The 13,417-nt window shown below is 41.8% G+C and overlaps 1 pseudogene; it reads right to left on the bottom strand.

Moving 5' to 3' along the window:
- The window catches only part of LOC126957058 (uncharacterized), a 31,881-nt pseudogene that overhangs the window by 17,078 nt on the left and 1,386 nt on the right, over positions 1-13,417 (bottom strand).

The raw sequence follows: 13,417 nt of genomic DNA, 5'->3' as shown, positions 1-13,417 counted from the left end.
CAATGCATATACCCAAAGCCCTGAAATTCCACTTCTGCAAATGCCACCCCCCCAAAAAAAAAATTCTCATTATATGGACACCAGGATTCAATGAGCGTTGTTTGTGGAAAAAACTCACAATGACCACTGACAGAATAATGAATAAATAAATGATTGCATAGGTGCACAATGTATACTAAAGAACAATCAAAGTTAAGAATTTCAGTGACACATGTCAAATAGTTGAATCTTACAATGGTGACTAAAACAGTGAGCTGCAGAAAATTAGACAGATATTTTATGGATACATATTTGGAAATTTTATTTTTTAAGAACGAGTGGAATAAGAAAAACAAATCCAGGAGGATGGTTACCACTGGTGCTGGAGGGGAATGGGGACAATAATAAGCAATAATGAAAATAGTAATAAGATGATAATGCTTAATACATATATAGTGTTTGCTATTTGCCACTGTCCGAAGTGCTTTTGATGCAGGATTTTTCCTCCATAGCATAGCTAAATCTGGGTTTTTGTCTCACAACCAGGGAGAATTAAGCACGCAGACACTCAAAGAGTGAGTCAGGTGGGGAATTTCATTGAGCGCTGAAACAGCTTTTAATGGGGAGGGAACACTGGGGTGGTCCCCCTACCTGAAGGCAGGAGTGTTCCCCATATGGCGGAGCCTAGGGCTTTTTATTGGCTCAGAAGAGGGAGTGTGTGCTGACTGGTTTGTGAGTATGCATAAGAGATTAAAGTGAAGATACCACTCAAAGGTGGGCATGGTAGTGTAGAAAACCAATTAGGAAAGGGTAGGTATATGTAAAACAGGTGAAGGATGGGGATCAATCAGAGGAAACTGTGCCAAATGGGAAGGAGAATTCTAATTCAGTCCGAGGATTTACCCAGGACTGGTTACTCCGGGAACCTGCCCCTCTCTGCCTTCTGCCTCTATCACTTTTATATTTTATACTTCAGTTAATCTTCACAACAAGTCTTTAAGCAGTTACTTGTATTTTTTCTATTGGGGAAAAATAAACTGACTTATTGTTCTTAAGCATTGCATCACATGCTTCCTAATTAAAAAATAATAAGCCACAGAGTAAACGGTGTCAATATTTAATACCTGAAAGCAGAAAAAAAGTCAGCATAATTGTTGTTGTTGTTGTTTTTAATTTGGAAATAGGGATCTAAATTCCAGAAGAAACAAATAAGCTTGAAAGAGGTACCTTCTAGCTGTGGTAGCCTCTTTGGGGAGGAGTAGTACAAGGGCCTGCTGTTGGATAATGGAACTTTCCCCTACCAATTGGTGTATATACTATGTGCATGGGTTTCTTTGATACAGATAATTCACTGAAAAATATAGCTAGAATAAAATACTAGACAGAGCTGGTCTCTGGATGGGCAAGTTTTTTTTCTATGCTTTCCTCAATTGAATAAATGACACAGAAGATATTGTTACAAATGTATTACAAAGGCATTTAAATTTCAGAATGTCATGAAAGATTGTAAGAAAAATTAAAAACTAGTATAATATTTGTAATAAAAAGATACAAATATCTAAAGAAAACACTAAGTCCTTGTTCAAGAATAAAGGAAAAAAGGTAATATGGCTCTCATACAAATATAAAATTGACAGATGGCAAGATTTTTATCTAACTAATGAGTGAACCAGTAAGATTTTTAAAATCGGTTCAAAGGAAAGCTCAAAGAACCACATATACATATGCTGAAATGAATTTACAAATAGATGCACCAAGGTTCTAGTCAAAGAATAACAAGAGTTTTTACAGCATCTTAACAAAAGAACAATACATTTGCAGAGAAGTGGCAATTGCATTCTATCAGACACAATCAATCTGCATTTCTACAAACAAGAACAGTTGCATAATTAGAAGTTCTCTACAACTTCCTTCCAGTGTTGTAAATAGCTTAAAGACAATAAAAGGTTGAGGTAATCCCTAAGGGCATTCCAGGCCGGATATCCAGTAAATTTTTTGGTTCATATTAAAGTTTTTCTCATTTTTTCCCCTGCAGCCTCAAGGCATAATTGGGAAAAAAAAGAATAATTTTTTAAAAAAATAAATAAATGAAAATAAGCATATGAGATAATGTTTTATAAATCAAAGAAATGCTAATTATACTATAAAATATTCATACACACATAATGTTTATTTGTTTAAAATTACAGTAACTCCTCACATTGTGCCAGATCTCATTTTTACTTTTATTTATTTATTTATTTATTTTTTTTGTTTTTCAGATGGAGTCTCCCTCTGTCACCCAGGCTGGAGTGCAGTGGTGCGAACTTGGCTCACTGCAACTTCCACCTCCCAGGTTCAAGCAATACCCTGCCTCAGCCTCCCGAGTAGGTGGGACTACAGGCACATGCCAACACGCCCAGCTAATTTTTTGTATTTTAGTAGAGACAGGATTTCACCATGTTGGCCTGGATGGTCTCGATCTCCTGACCTCGTGATCTGCGTGCCTTGGCCTCCCAAAGTGCTGGGATTACAGATGTCAGCCACTGTGCCTGGCCATCATTTTTAAATAAAAATGGAATTTTAGAATAGTTTCCAATTTATAGAAAAGTTACAAAAAAAGTACAGTCACCTTATAACCCATACTCATATTATGAACATCTTACATCAATCTAGTGCATTTCACACTGCAGGGGAGGAGAATTTTTCCCTCTGCCTTCCTGGGGTCTCCAGCTGGGGCCCTGCAAATTAGACAGACAAAAGACAAATTTGGCCAGGCGTGGTGGCTCATGCCTGTAATCCCAGCACTTTGGGAGGCCGAGGTGGGCAGATCACCTGAGGTCAGCAGTTTGAGACCAGCCTGACCAACGTGGTGAAACCCCATCTTTACTAAGAATACAAAAATTAGCTGGACATGGTGGTGGGCAACTGTAGTCCCAGCTACTCGGGAGGCTGAGGCTGGAGAATGGCTTGAACCTGGGAGGTGGAAGTTGCAGTGATCCGAGATTGAGCCACAGCACTCCAGCCTGGGCGACAGAGTGAGATTTCGTCTCAAAAAAAAAGAAAAAGACAAATTCCCAAGAGAAAACAACAGTTTATTAACAAGTGCACTGCACGTACACATGAGAGAACTCAGTGATGGTCCCTCAAGGGGGTGTTTAGAACTTGAGCTTCTACAGCTTCTTCAAAAAAGAATAATACATTTGTAGAGAAGTGGCAAGACAAGGGGAAAGGGCTGTAGGCTTCCAGGAGCAGCAAACTGTAAGAAGGTAAATATTTGGAGGAAATCAATGGAGTAAGGTTTGTCTGTGCAGGTTGTAAACCAAAAAGTATCTGAGGCCGGGCGCGGTGGCTCAAGCCTGTAATCCCAGCACTTTGGGAGGCCGAGACGGATGGATCACGAGGTCAGGAGATCGAGACTATCCTGGCTAACACGGTGAAACCCCGTCTCTACTAAAAAATACAAAAAAAAACTACCCGGGCGAGGTGGCGGCGCCTGTAGTCCCAGCTGCTCGGGAGGCTGAGGCAGGAGAATGGCGTGAACCCGGGAGGCGGAGCTTGCAGTGAGCTGAGATCCGGCCACTGCACTCCAGCCTGGGCGACAGAGCGAGACTCCGTCTCAAAAAAAAAAAAAAAAAAAGTATCTGAGACAGGTCTCGATCAATTTAGAAGTTTATATTGCCTCGGTTAAGGACATGCCTAGAAGAAATAAATATGGAATCACAGAAACAGTCTGTGGTCTGTGTCTTTCTCACCATATGATTTTGAGGCCTTCAATATTTAAGAAGGAAAAGTGGGCTGGAGGGGAAAGAGGGAGGATATGGTCATATTACTGAATCCACATGTCACAAGAGAAAAGGAACAGGCAGGGGAATAGTCAATCATGTGTTTGTCTTGAGCTCAGTACATCCGCAGCTTACATTAGATAAGGTGAACGTGGAGGAGTGACCTGTGGACATAGTTCACCTTTTCTCCGTAGGCGTCTCCTTAGGAACAAAAGCGAGGCATGACTCAGCTTTCAGCTGAATTTTTTTTTTCTTTTGGCATAGTGAATCAGGTCCCAAGTTTTTCTTTTCCTTTCACATCGTCCATCTCAGAGTCGACTTTCCAGTCTTCTTCACGGCCAGAAAACTTCCCTGGGACAGGGGTTTTATGTCAGTCTTCACTTCTCAGAAGTGTCTGCATCTGTTAATTCTCAGTCGCCTCCAGCTCACAACAGCCCTTATGCTAAAGTGGCATATTTTGGGGTGGCATCTTCTGGTCTCCTACAAGACAATGAATGAACCAATATTGCTAAATTATTATTAACTGAAGTCCATACTTCATTCATCTCTCGTTAGTATTTGTCTGATGTCCTTTTTCTGTTTCAGAGTCCGATCTAGGCTGCCACATTCCATTTCATTATTGTGTTTCCTTAAGCTCCTGCTGGCTGGGACGGTTTCTCAGACTTTCCATGTTTTTGATCACCTTGACAGTTTCGAGGAGCACTGGTCAAGTATCTTCTAGAAGGACCCTCTATTGTGACTGTCTGATGTTTTTCTCATTATCAGGCTGGACTTATGAATTTTTGGAAGAAAGATTGTGGAGGCAAAGTGTTGTTTTCATCAGCAGGACTTGTAACTGCAGATGGTGACCTTGGTCACTTGACTGAGGAAGCGTCGTCATGTTGCTCCACTCTAAAATTACTCCTTTTTCTTCACCTTGTGCTCCTAAGGAGGTCATTATGCACAGCCCACTTTAAGGAATGGAGACTTCTGTCCCACCTCCTCGACGGGAGAGTATTTGTATTAATTATTTTAAATTCTCTCTCTTTTTATTTTGTTTTGTTTTGTTTTGAGACAGAGTCTCTCTTTGTTGCCTAGGCTGGAGTGCAGTGGCAACATCTCGGCTCACTGCAACCTCTGCCTCCTGGGTTCAGGTGATCCTCGTGCCTCAGTCTCCCAAGTAGCTGGGATTACAGGTGAGCGCCACCACACTCAGCTAATTTTTTTTTTTTTTTTTGAGATGGAGTCTTGCTCTGTTGCCCAGGCTGGATGGAGTGCAGTGGCACAATCTCAGCTCCTCCTGGGTTCACACCATTCTCCTACTTGAGCCTCCCGAGTAGCTGGGACTACAGGCACCCGCCACTATGCCCAGCTAATTTTTTGTATTTTTAGTGGAGATGGGGTTTCACCATGTTAGCCAGGATGGTCTAGATCTCCTGACCTTGTGATCCACCCGCCTCGGCCTCCCAAAGTGCTGGGATTACAGGCGTGAGTCACCATGCCCAGCCAATTTTTGTATTTTTTGTAGAGACGGGTGTTTGTCATGTTGGCCAGGCTGGTCTCAAACTCCTGGCCTCAAGTGATCCTCCCGCCTTGGCCTCCCAAAGTGCTGGGATTATAGGCGAGAGCCAGGGCGCCCCATCTTAAATTATTTTGCATGAGACATTTGCCTATTATCTCCCGCTTATTTATTTATTACACTGATCATTTATGTTGGTGGAGACTCACAGATATTGATTGCGTACTTTGGGTTGTAATCCAACATTATTTTATTGCTCAAATTGTCCCACCTTTGCTCACGAGGAGCCCTATCAGTTGGCTCCCTGGTCCCTTGATACATCCCCATCACTTGTTTTTGTTGTTGGTATTTTGAGAACTTCTTTGCTTTCTGGCATTGCCAATTGTTCCTGGCTCACCTTGTATATTTCCTGTCTCCGTTTTAGAATCTGTTTCTCCAAGGAGCTGTGGTTCCTTTCATCGGAAAACGGTACTAGAAAACAAGAGCTGTGCCCGAGGTTTGCTCGTGGCTCCTGGATCATCTTTGCTTTCAGGTTCTGTCGGCTGACAGAGCAAGAAATACACTCCAGGTTGGAGTGCAATGGCAAGATCTTGGCTCACTGCAACCTCTGCCTACCCAGTTCAAGCAATTATTGTGCCTCAGTCTACAGAGTGGCTGGGACTACAGGCGTCCACCACCATGCCCGGCTAATTTTTGTATTTTTAGTAGAGACAGGGTTCACATTTGTGTATGTGAACCTGTGTATACACACCTGTCTAGAAACATTCCTATGTTGTGATTTGTACCTACAGGAAGCTCAACAGGACTTCATGCTGATGTCTCCAACTCTAATCCATTCCCACGTCCACTCTCCTGTTAGTATCCTCCCCTCTATCACGTCGGCAGCCTCTTTTGCCATATAAGGTAATATTCACAGGTTCTAGGGATTAGGAGCTGGACATAGTTGAGGGGACCTTTTTCCGACCTACTACAGTAGGTGCTAAGTGGTATCTCACTGGAGTTTGAATTCACATTTCCTTAATGACTAATAATGTCATGCAACTTTTTATGAGCTTATTTGCTATTCTTATATGTTCTTTGGTGAAGTGTATGATAAAATCTTTTACCCACTTTTAGTATTAGGTTTGGGGCTGGGCACAGTGGTTCATGCCTGTAATTCCAGCACTTTGGGAGGCTGAGGTGGGTGGATCATTTGAGGTCAGGAGTTTGAGACCAACCTGGTCAACATGGCGAAACCCTGTCTCTACTAAAAATACAAAAATTAGCTGGGCATGGTGGTGGACGCCTGTAGTCCCAGCCACTCTGTAGACTGAGGCACAATAATTGCTTGAACTGGGTAGGCAGAGGTTGCAGTGAGCCAAGATCTTGCCATTGCACTCCAACCTGGGCCGCAGAGCGAAATTCTGTCCAAAAAAAAAAAAAAAAGAAAAAAGGAAAAAAAATTAGGTTGGTTGGGGGTTTTTTATTATAGAGTTTTAAGAGTTCTTTATGTATTCTGGATACAAGACCTTTCTCAGATCTATGCTTTCCAAATATTTCTCCCAATCTGTGGCTTTGTCTTTCCATTTTCCTAAGAGTGTCTTTGATAAGCAGGTTTTAATTTACAGGAAGTCCAAGTTAACTTTTTTCATTTTTAGATCATGCTTCGGTGTTGCATTCAAGAAAACTTTGCTTAACACAAGGCCACAAAGATTTTCTCTTTTTTTTCTAGAAGTTTTAATGTTTTAGGATTTACATTTAGTTCTATGATTAATTTTGAGGGATACTTTTTAATGGCATGAGGTATGAATCAAACTTCATTTCTTTACATGTAGCCAGTTGTTCCAGCATCATGTTTAAAAGATTAGCCCTCAATTGCCTTTGCATCTTTGTCTAAAATAAATAGCCCATAGAAGTGTGGGTCTATTTATGGACCATGTATTCTGGTCCATTGATCTATTTGTTTTTTGATGACAATCCCTCATTCACTGCCTTGATAATCATCTTTTTTTTTTTTTTTTTTTTTTGAGACGGAGTCTCGCTCTGCCGCCCAGGCTGGAGTGCAGTGGCCGGATCTCAGCTCACTGCACGCTCCGCCTCCCGGGTTCACGCCATTCTCCTGCCTCAGCCTCCCGAGTAGTTGGGACTACAGGCGCCCGCCACCGCGCCCGGCTAGTTTTTTGTATTTTTTAGTAGAGACGGGGTTTCACTGTGTTAGCCAGGATGGTCTCGATCTCCTGACCTCGTGATCCGCCCGTCTCGGCCTCCCAAAGTGCTGGGATTACAGGCTTGAGCCACCGCGCCCGGCCTTTTTTTTTTTTTTTTGAGATATGGTCTCACTCTGTTGCTCAGGCAGGAGTGCACTAGTGTGATCTCAGCTCACTATAACCTCAGCCTCACAGGCTCAAGTAAATCCTCCCACCCCAGCCCCCGAGGTAGCTTGGGACTAAAGGCGTGCACCAAGGTGCCTGGCTAGTGTTTTTTTTTTTTTTTTAGAAATGGGGTCTCACTATGTTGCCCAGGTTGGTCTCAAAGTCCTGGGCTCAAGCAATCCACCTGCCTTGGCCTCTGGAAGTGCTGAGATTACAGACTGTGAGCCACTATGCCAGCTAATTATCATAGATTTATAATAAGTCTTGAAATCATCTAATGTTAGTTCTCCAACACTGTTCTCCTTTTTTCAGAGTCCTTTGAATTCCATATACTTTGAATTTCCATATGAATTTTAGAATCACTTTGTGAAATTCCTAAGAAAAAAAAAAAGGCCTGCCATGACATTGACAGGGAAGGTGTTGAAACTGTAGATCAATTTGGGGAGAATTAACATTTTTTTTTTTTTTTTTTTTTGAGACGGAGTCTCGCTCTGTCGCCCAGGCTGGAGTGCAGTGGCCGGATCTCAGCTCACTGCAAGCTCCACCTCCTGGGTTCATGCCATTCTCCTGTCTCAGCCTCCCGAGTAGCTGGGACTATAGGTGCCCGCCACCTCGCCCGGCTAGTTTTTTTGTATTGTTAGTAGAGACGGGGTTTCACCATGTTAGCCAGGATGGTCTCGATCTCCTGACCTCGTGATCCGCCCACCTCAGCCTCCCAAAGTGCTGGGATTACAGGTTTGAGCCACTGCACCCGGCCTTAATATTGATTCTTAAAAATATTTACCCTTGAACAAAGTCTATATCTCCATTTATTTAGGGCTTTAATATTTTCTCTCATTAATATTTTATAGTTTGTAGTAACTAGCACTTGCTTATATTTGTCAGGTCTGTCCTTAAGTATTTCATATTTCTGACGCTATTGTAAATGTTTGCTTTTTAAACTTCAATTTATGATTGCCCATTACTAGTAAGAAGCACACTGATTTTTGAATACTGACATTGTGTCTTACAATCTTGATAAACTTGCTTTTTAGTTCTAGGAGCCTTTTTGGAGATTCTGTCAGATTTTTCTGCACAGATTATGTAAGTTGTGAATGAAGGTAGTTTTACTTTTTCCTTACCAGTTTGGATACTTTTCTTACCCTTAGCCCAATGGCTAGAACCTCCATTAGGAGTGGTGCATACATAGAAGTGGTAAGAGCAGACATTTCCCGCCTTTGTTACTGATCTCAGGAGGAAAGCAATCATTCTTTTTTTTTTCTTTCTTGAGACAGTCTCGCACTGTAGCCCAAGCTGGAGTGCAGTGGTGCAATCTTTGCTCACTGCAACTGCCGCCTCCCGGGTTCAAGCGATTCTCCTGCCTCAGCCTCCTGAGTAGCTGGGACTACAGGCATGTGCCACCATGCCTGGCTAATTTTTGTATTTTTAGTAGAGACGAGGTTTCACCATGTTGGCCAGGTTGGTTTCGAACTCCTGACCTCAGGTGATCCACCCACCTTGGCCTCCTAAAGTGCTGGGATTACAGGCCACTGTGCCTGGCTAGCAATCATGCTTTAGTTGTTAAGTATAGTGTTAATGGGCTGGCCCAGTGGCTCACGCCTGTAATCCCAGCACTTTGGGAGTCCAAAGTAGGCAGATTACAAGGTCAGTAGTTCAAGACCAGCCTGGCCAACATGGCGAAACCCCATCTCTACTAAAAATACCAAAAATTAGCTAGGCATAGTGGCGGGCACCTGCAATCCCAGCTACCCAGGAGGCTGAGACAGGAGAATCGCTTGAACCTGCAGGCAGAGGTTGCAGTGAGTCAAGGTTGCACCACTGCACTCAAAAAAATAAATAAATAAATAAATAAAAACTCCATCTCAAAAAAATAAATAAAAAATAGGCTGGGCACGGTGACTCATGCCTGTAATCCCAGTACTTTGGGAGGCCAAGGCCAGGGGATCATGAGGTCAGGAGACCGAGACCATCCTGGCTAACACGGTAAAACCCCGTCTCTACTAAAAATCCAAAAAATTAGCTCGGCGAGGTGGTGGGCGCCTGTAGTCGCAGCTACTGGGGAGGCTGAGGCAGGAGAATGGCGTGAACCTGGGAGGCGGAGCTTGCAGTGAGCCGAGATCGCGCCACTGCACTCCAGCCTGGGCGACAGAGCGAGACTCCGTCTTAAATAAATAAATAAATAAATAAATAATTAACCAGGCATAGTGGCGCATGCCTGTATTCCCAGCTGTTCAGGAGGCTAAAGCAGGAGAACTGCTTGAAATCAGGAGGTAGAGATTGCCCTGAGCCAAGATCGCGCCACCGCACTCCAGCCTGGGGGACAGAGCTAGACGACTCTGTCTCAAAAAAAAAAAAAAGGATAGTCTTAGCGTAGTGTTTCGTAGACAAATTCTTTTGCATTTCTAGCTTGGTGGAAGACTTTATTGGGAATGCATGTGGGATTTTCAAGTGCCTTTTCTGTGCTTTGACTTGAAGACTCTGTCAAAGCAGTAAGATGGGACAGTTGTAGGGCTCGCCTCATTTGTTTTTGACTCTCTGGAACCAATGTCCTTTATTGTCTGATGTCTCTTGCTACATGTTTTCTCTTGGTGGCAGTGGTAGTGTGTGCATAAGGTGGGACAGTCATTCCAGTCTTTTTTACTCCATCTTGGCCGGAAATAGTAAACACATTTTTATGGCATTTGATACATTTTAATCCATTGTAGCTATCATTCTTTTTGGTGATGAATTCTTCCATCTTTGTCCAACAGAAACCCTTGAGCTTGGTTCCTGTGTCCTTTTGACATGTCTCTTATGACAGCTTTCCTGCTTTCAGCCACCATACCTATCTTGGGCCTTCCCTGCCTTGAATTTATCATAAGCCTTTGTGTTAAATGCGAATCTAGAGACCATCATTTGGTAGCTAATTACTATTGGATTGTCATTCCTTCTAGGCTTTGCAGTGAATAGGAACAGGGACTTTTTTTTTTTTTAGAAAGAACCAAAAATCAATTGTTGATATTTTCAATTTGAATATTAACTAATAGGCTTTTCACTTAACTAGTAATACATTTTATTTGTATTTTTTTTTTGCTTACTCTGAAAATCTTGGCTATTGACATTAATGTAATTGTTTATTTACTTTATCCTGCAATATGTATACACATTTGAATTTATCCATATAATATTTTTGGCCAGGTGCAGTGGCTTATGCCTGTAATTCCAGCACTTTGAGAGGCTGAGGCAGGCGGATCATGAAGTCAGGAGTTTGAGACCAGCCTGGCCAACATGGTGAAACCCCATCTCTACTAAAAATACAAAAATTAGCTGGGTGTGGTGGCTTGTGACTGTAATCCCAGTTACTCGGGAGGCCGAGGCAGAAGAATTGCTTGAACCAGGGAGGCGAAGGTTGCAGTGAGCCAAGATTGCGCCGCTGCACCCCAGCCTGGGTGACAGAGCGAGACTCTGTCCCAAAAAAAAAAAAAAAAAACTTTTACTATTAGTAAGGATATAAAATGTAGCTTAAGATTACTCTAGGGCTGGTTACAAAGTCGTATATCAGATTTCTATTTGCCCAGTGCTTTCTTATATTTAACATACATATTTAAACATAAAAAAAATCTAAAATTAATTTTTATCTATGTCTATTCCTTTGAATGAGACAAGAACCTTAGCATGCTATCATATCTCCTATTTCTTCATTGTCACTCTCTTTTGTAATCATCTGGGTTTTTCATCCTGTTATTAAATTACCTTCAAATTGCCTTAACCATCATTTTGATTCAGATACGTTTTACTTGTTGATTTACTTACTACAGTTTCTTGTAATCCATGCAAGTTTTACTTCATTTGATTCTTCTTTTTTTTTTTGAGACAGAGTCTTGCTCTGTGTCCCAGGCTGGAGTGCAGTGGCGCGATCTCGGCTCACTGCAAGCTCCACCTCCCAGGTTCAAGCAATTCCCCTGCCTCAGCCTCCTGAATAGCTGGGATTACAGGCTTGAGCCACCACGCCCAGCCAAAACCTGGTTTTTGCTGACATCACAGAACCCCTGATTCTTTTGTAGCTGGAGTCTGCCCCAGTGATTTCTTGCTATGTCTTATTCATTTCAGCCAACCTGAGCAGTTCCATCTTCTATCACTTGTAGCAAATAACACATGTGAACCTTTTATTCCATCTTTTCTGGTCACTTTTAGGGGTTTCTGTTTATCCTCAGAGTTCTGATATTTCATCGGGGATGTATTTTTTATGGCCATCCCTACCCTAGCTCATTCATTATGCCAAACACCCTACATTTTATTTACTCTGAAGACTCAGGCCTTCCTCAGCTTGAATGTGTTTTCTGCTATATTTCTATCACTATCTCTTTATGTAATCTATGTGTTATTATTCCCCACCTCCCCATTTTCTCTGCTTTCTTCTTCTGAATCTTTTTATTAGATTTTGGATATCAGAGCACTTATCTCCTGCATGTCTTCCAAATGTTTTTCTCAATCTCTGGTGTTCTGATGGTATTTTTCTAGAGTTGCATGAGATTTGCTCCTTTGAAAATTATATATGTTTGGGGTTACTTTGAAGAATATGAAGAGAAAAAGGGAGGTAATCATGGGTACTTAGTCTGCCACCCTTTACTTTGTAAATCTCAGTGCTATGTTGTTTTGCCAATAATGGTCTACAACTGTTATCTCTTTATTACTATTATTTTAAAATAATAATTAAATACAAAAATAACATATGATCCAGAAGTGGAATTGCCCATATGTTAATTCTATCTTTAATTTTTTTTGAGGAACTGCCACACCGTTTTCCAGCACAGTGGTACCATTTTATATTCCCACCATTAATGCACAAGGATTGTTTCCTGGTTTTCTTTTTTCCCACATTTTATAGTAGCCATCCTAATGAGTGTGAAATTACAGTGGATGTTTGATCAGCATTCCCCTAATGATTAGTGAGGTACATTATTATGTTTTAACAATATAAAACATCCATTTTGTTCAATTTAGTTATTTTTACTGTGAAATAATCCTTGTATTATTGTAACACTGCGATCCAAGATTTCTTTTTCATACTATCTACCTGACATCTCTTAGTCCATCTCTGCGTTTTCTATCTTCAAGTACCCTTTGAGTTTAGGTTTGCCTCTGTAAACCCTAATGTTGGATATTTAAAAAATCACAGTGCAGGTTATCGAGGAGGCAGTTGTGATGATAGCGCTGGGAGTTGGGCTTTATTTTAACCCTAAAATAAATCACTTCAAAAAGTGACTTTAAAGAAGTCACTTTTATTTTATTTCACTTTATTTATTTATTTCACTTTATTTTAACCCTAAAATAAAGAAGTCACTTCAAAAGAAGTCACTTCAAAAGAAGTGAGTGCCATGAAGAGGGAAATACTGGGTTTATGCTTTTGTTTTACTCTGAGTGCCAGTAAATATGTAAAGATTACAAAAATTTATTTATTTATTTATTTGAGACGGAGTCTCGCTCTGTCTCCCAGGCTGGAGTGAGTGGCGCGACCTCAGCTCACTGCAAGCTCCGCCTCCCGGGTTCCCGCCGTTCTCCTGCCTCAGCCTCCCGAGTAGCTGGGACTACAGGCGCCCGCCACCTCGCCCGGCTAATTTTTTGTATTTTAGTAGAGACGAGGTTGCACCGTGTTGGCCAAGATGGTCTCGATCCATCTTGACCTCGCGATCCGCCCACCTCGGCCTCCCAAAGGGCTGGGATTACAGGCGCGAGCCACCGCGCTCCGCCGAGATTACAAAATTTAGACATAATTCCTTTTTTATTAAAATTGCGGAATGGACTGTAATAGTTCTCTCACCACCTGTGAATAATCAGCGGCAGCT

The sequence above is a fragment of the Macaca thibetana genome, chromosome 6 (genome assembly GCF_024542745.1).
Source record: "Macaca thibetana thibetana isolate TM-01 chromosome 6, ASM2454274v1, whole genome shotgun sequence".
Classification (NCBI taxonomy): Eukaryota; Metazoa; Chordata; class Mammalia; order Primates; family Cercopithecidae; genus Macaca; species Macaca thibetana.
The sequence above is the reverse complement of the archived record's forward strand: the minus strand, read 5'-3'. Positions and strand labels throughout refer to the sequence as shown.